General features: G+C 42.5%; 1 pseudogene; it reads right to left on the bottom strand.

Annotated features, from left to right (window-relative positions):
* Positions 1-984: 984 nt before the first annotated feature.
* Positions 985-1,101, bottom strand: LOC126274595 (5S ribosomal RNA; annotated as a pseudogene).
* Between the last annotated feature and the right edge of the window lie 4,582 nt (positions 1,102-5,683).

Below are 5,683 nucleotides of genomic sequence, written 5' to 3'. Positions count from 1 at the left end.
GAGACTGTCTATACTACGCTTGTCTCTTGGAGTCTGTTGCGCGGTGTGGAACCATTACAGGATAAAATTAACAGAGTACACCGACAAAGTTCAAAGAAGGAGAAAAGGAGAAAGAGTGTCACGGACATGATACAGGATTTGGGGTGGATATCATTAAAGCAAATGCAATTCTCGTTGCGGAGGGATCTCCTCAAGACATTTAGTTTACCAACTTTCTCCTCGGAATACGAAAATCTTTTGTTTCCCCGTCGTATATAGGAAAACGATCATCACAACAAAATAAGGGAAATGAGAGCTCGCAGGGAAAGACACATGTGTTCGTTTTTTCCGCTCGGTTTTCGAGTTTGGAATAATAGAGAATTATTGTGAAGGTGGTTCGAAGAACTCTCTGTTACGCACTTAAGTGTGATTTGCATGCCTCGGGCATGGATGTGTGTGATGTCCTTAGGTTAGTTAGGTTTAAGTAGTTCTAAGATCTAGGGTACTGATGACCTCAGATGTTAAGTCCCATAGTGCTCACAGCCATTTGAACCACTTTTTGTAACCAATTGTTAAGGAAGAAGTGAACTAACATGAAATACTTTGATTCCTGGCCCACCAAACGAGCTGGTGACTGCGGCTATTCCAGATTTAATTTTGTTGGACTGAAGTAGAATACCTACTTATAATGTGTATCAGGCTGCAGATGTACATCTAAACCTCACTGTATTACTAAGAGACTAAAACGGTCAGCTGGGGTACTGCCAGAGTAGCACGTTTCCTCTTAATAGCTTCAAGGGCTAATATAATTGCACTTCGTCTTCACGCCATAAGTGGCCCTTCGGCACCATACGACCGGCGCGTCATCCACACCTGAGGATGCGGATAGGAGAGGCGTGTAGTCAGCACACCACTGTCCCGGTTATTAGAATGATTTTCTTTGACTACTTATTCGGTCGAGTAGCTCCTCAATTGGCATCACGAGGCTGAGATCGCCCCGTAAAATGGCAACAGCGCATGGCGGCCGGATGGTCATCCATCCAAGTGCCGGCCACGACCAACAGCGCTTAACTTCGGTGATCGGAAGGGAACCGGTGTATCCACCGTGGCAAGGCCGTTGCCTAATAGCTCCAAGGGCTGACAAAAATTTGATTTTCAGAATTTCATGTAATTATGGAACTAATTTAAGAATTTATAGTTATGTCGCCAATATTCTCATTGGCAAGTATCGTTAAAGGTTTAGTACAGTAAATCAAATACTAAGGATACAAACTGGCTGAGTGTGTGTCTTGAGGCCGTGCAGCTCACTGCGTGCAATTTACCCAGACTAGAGAAGTGTGAATACTATTAGATGCAAAACTAAAATTTTGATGTTTCCTAGTTTCTCCCACTCTATGCCATGTGATATTGGCATTTTCACTCACTTACATCCATGTGTAAATATTTACATTTGTTTTCGGCAGTAGTGCGCTACTAACAATGTTCGCAGCCTACGTAAGCAGTCAACTATTATTCTTGAGGTAAAGATTGCATGGTTGCAGGTGGTTTGGAGACAATTCAATTCAGCTGAGATGTTCTTAAGGCTGATTTTATATATAACGTATCCTTAAACAATAAGTAATGAGTATTTCCACTTGCACTGTTTGCCATAAAATATGAATTTTTGTTATGGGTAATTATTTTGTTGGTTATGGGTAGGAAAAGCGATATTTCACCTGGAAAAGTTGCGACTTCGAAACTGTTACTCGAGGATAAAAGAGTATTGACAGCGAGAAACAGCAAACAGGTTACAGATTTAACAAAAATCCTTAAGCCGCATTTGCCAGACAGAGAAAGATGGCCTTAATTTCAGACCAGCTCGTCGAGGAAAGTTTGGAGGCAAGAGCAAGCTTTCCCCTAGAACTCAACGCAAACTTGTCCACATGGCGAAAGACAACATAAGAGCTACAAGTTAAGATTTGGAGAAGGCTTTCGAGATCTATGGAATCGATGTCTGTACTCCCACAGTCCGCAGAAAGATTATTAGTGTATGGCTTCCAGCTCGTCGTCCGCGCAAAAAAGCAAAACCTACCCCTGAAATGAGCGCGAAGAAGCTTGAATGTACTCATGAAATTAGAAATGAGTTTGGGAAGGACTGGAGGAAGGTAAACAAACTTTATCTAAATCAGTTGAGAGTCTGTAAGTGAAAATTTCTTCTGAAAAATGAATGATTGTTTTCAAGAAAACATTTCACAAAAATGTGGAGAAATTTTCTTATGTCCAGTCCGGTTCATATGCGCATATGATTAAAATGTTTTATTCCTTTCAGGTCTGTTTTTCTGACGAGTCAATGTTCAACATAATTCAAGAAAGTAGCCAGTATGTCCGAAGAACGGTTGACGAAGAGTTTTCTGAGCTTTGTATAGCGCAGGCTGTAAAACATCTCAAGTCTGTTATAGTTTGGAGTCTCATGTCAGCAAAGGGCACTGGCCGACTTTACGCTGTGGAAAGCACTACGAATCAGAATCAGTATAGGAAAGTTTAGGAAAAAGAGGCTTTTACCCCAGGCGAAGGAATGATTTCCTGACAGTTACTTTATGTTCATGCACGATGGTACACCCTATCAGGAAGCTAAATCAGTTTTGCAGTTCTTAGCTGAAAATAATGTGGAAACGTTGCCATGGCCTGGGAATAGTCGAGACATGGGCCCCATAGTGAATCTGTGGGCAACTGCTAAGCAGAAGTTGAGGAAGATGAACATTATAAGGAAGTTAAAACTCATGGAGAAACTCATACAAATGTGGCTCCATGATGAAAGTGTTAACTATTCATGATCAAAACTCATAGAAACAACGCCAAGACGTGTTAAATTGCTCATTAATATCAAAGGCATGCACACAAAGTACTAATGTATTTTAATTTGGCGAATGAATGCTTCTAAACTGTAAAATGTTTTCATTTTAAGAAAAAATAACCTTAAGTCTATTAATTTTCACACCTCTTTATATTCCTACAGTATTTGTGTATGAGAGCACTTAGCGACTGCCAGCCAACTTAACACATAATTTCAAAAGCTTCCGAAGCTTTTCCTTGCTAACAATGCAAAAAGACGAAAGACAGGGGATCTCAAGTTGATTCCGTATTTCTAGATTTCCGGAAAGCTTTTGACACCGTTCCTCACAAGAAACTTCTAATCAAGCTGCGGAGCTATGGGGTATCGTCTCAGTTGTGCGACTGGATTCGTGATTTCCTGTCAGGAAGGTCGCAGTTCGTAGTAATAGACGGCAAATCATCGAGTAAAACTGAAGTGATATCAGGTGTTCCCCAGGGAAGCGTCCTGGGACCTCTACTGTTCCTGATCTATATAAATGACCTGGGTGACAATCTGAGCAGTTCTCTTAGGTTGTTCGCAGATGATGCTGTAATTTACCGTCTAGTAAGGTCATCCGAAGACCAGTATCAGTTGCAAAGCGATTTAGAAAAGATTGCTGTATGGTGTGGCAGGTGCCAGTTGACGTTAAATAACGAAAAGTGTGAGATGATCCACATGAGTTCCAAAAGAAATCCGTTGGAATTCGATTACTCGATAAATAGTACAATTCTCAAGGCTGTCAATTCAACTAAGTACCTGGGTGTTAAAATTACGAACAACTTCAGTTGGAAGGACCACATAGATAATATTGTCGGGAAGGCGAGCCAAAGGTTGCGTTTCATTGGCAGGACACTTGGAAGATGCAACAAGTCCACTAAAGAGACAGCTTACACTACACTCGTTCGTCCTCTGTTAGAATATTGATGCGCGGTGTGGGATCCTTACCAGGTGGGATTGACGGAGGACATCGAGAGGGTGCAAAGAAGGGCAGCTCGTTTTGTATAATCGCGTTATAGGGGAGAGAGTGTGGCAGATATGATACACGAGTTGGGATGGAAGTCATTACAGCATAGACGTTTTTCGTCGCGGCGAGACCTTTTTACGAAATTTCAGTCACCAACTTTCTCTTCCGAATGCGAAAATATTTTGTTGAGCCCAACCTACATAGGTAGGAATGATCATCAAAATAAAATAAGAGAAATCAGAGCTCGAACAGAAAGGTTTAGGTGTTCGTTTTTCCCGCTCGCTGTTCGGGAGTGGAATAGTAGAGAGATAGTATGATTGTGGTTCGATGAACCCTCTGCCAAGCACTTAAATGTGAATTGCAGAGTAGTCATGTAGATGTAGATGTAGATGTAGAAGTTTTTCGGTTACGGTGTATACGCTTTTCATACAGCTTCAGCATTAGGTATGACGTATATCAATGTGCCACACGTTGTTCAAACAGAAGTTTGAAGCTGCTTACAAATAGGAGGTCGATTCTTAAAGGAATCGAGGTGGGAGTGTAGGGAACGGGTTACAGTTGTAAATCTTATATGGGTTAATAATCATTTTCGCTCTTTGAGCTAACTACAAATAAATATTCGTGTTATGGAGGCGCAGTTGACATTATTACTTCAACAAAGAATAATTTCGATCTGAAAGAGAGATACAACTTATGCTTGGTGGTATAGGGTTTGTGTGTACTCAGGGCACGTCATTAGGCACTCTAGCTTAATAGCTAACGGTTTCCAGATGAGCTGCTAAGGGCCTGTTAACAGCCTACCGACTAGCGCCAAGTTTTCTTGCACATTGGAGACTAAAGTACGGACAGAAATGTTAGTGGAAATGCAATTGAGCGTTTGGCATCATTGGCCGGGAGGCCCCTTGCGGGGCAGGTCCGGCCGCCTTGGTGCAGGTCTTACTACATTCGACGCCACATTGAGAGACCTGCGAGCCGGATGGGGATGAAATAATGATGAAGACAACACAACACCCAGTCCCTAAGCGGAGAAAATCTCCGACCCAGCCGGACCTGGGCCCGTAGGACGGCAATCTGTCACGCTGACCACTCAGCTATCGAAGCGGACAGAAATGGTAGTGGCATACCGTGATGTATCCAATTCACTCTTTCAGAATACGGAATGTTCATAAAACAAATGTCCCAATTTCAAGGAATCATTATAACTAATCTAGGTTATTCACAACAAATCTTACATCAAACTCAAGGTAAGCTAACTCAGTTTTTCTTACGCATGCTCAAATAAGTGCTCCTTTAGTTATTCGCCATACATTCAATCTAATATCGAATTCCTCCCACACTTTGGTTAGAAGTCCATAGCAGTGGAAGCAATAGATTCTTCAATCCTGTTTCTGAAGGAAGGAAAATCATTACGTAGCGGTGCAACGATGTCACGATCCTTCATATTGCCCCAAAGGGGAAAAAATCGCTTGGCGTGACGTCCTGTGAACGCGGAGGGCAACGGAAAAGCGTTCTGTCGTATTGACCATTACGGGCAATCCAACGGTCAGGAGCATCGATGTTGAAACATCCACGTACAAAGAGGTGCCAAAAGGGAGTCGCTACATCTCACTACCAAATAAAGTTTTCAGGTTCAAGTTCTACTTCAGTTGAACCATACCTGTTGAGGTAACTTCAGCGAAAAAGAAATATGGTCAGTGCATTTGACGTCAGGACACAGCACACAATACGCGCCGGCCGTTGTGGCCAAGCGGTTCTACGCGCTTCAGTCTCGAAAAGCACGACCACTACGGTCGCAGGTTCGAATCCTGCCTCGGGCATGGATGAGTGTGACGTCCTTAAGTTAGTTAGGTTTAAGTAGTTCCAAGTCTAGGGGACTGATGACCTCGGAT

Source organism: Schistocerca gregaria, chromosome 5, assembly GCF_023897955.1.
Source record: "Schistocerca gregaria isolate iqSchGreg1 chromosome 5, iqSchGreg1.2, whole genome shotgun sequence".
NCBI lineage: Eukaryota > Metazoa > Arthropoda > Insecta > Orthoptera > Acrididae > Schistocerca > Schistocerca gregaria.
The sequence above is the reverse complement of the archived record's forward strand: the minus strand, read 5'-3'. Positions and strand labels throughout refer to the sequence as shown.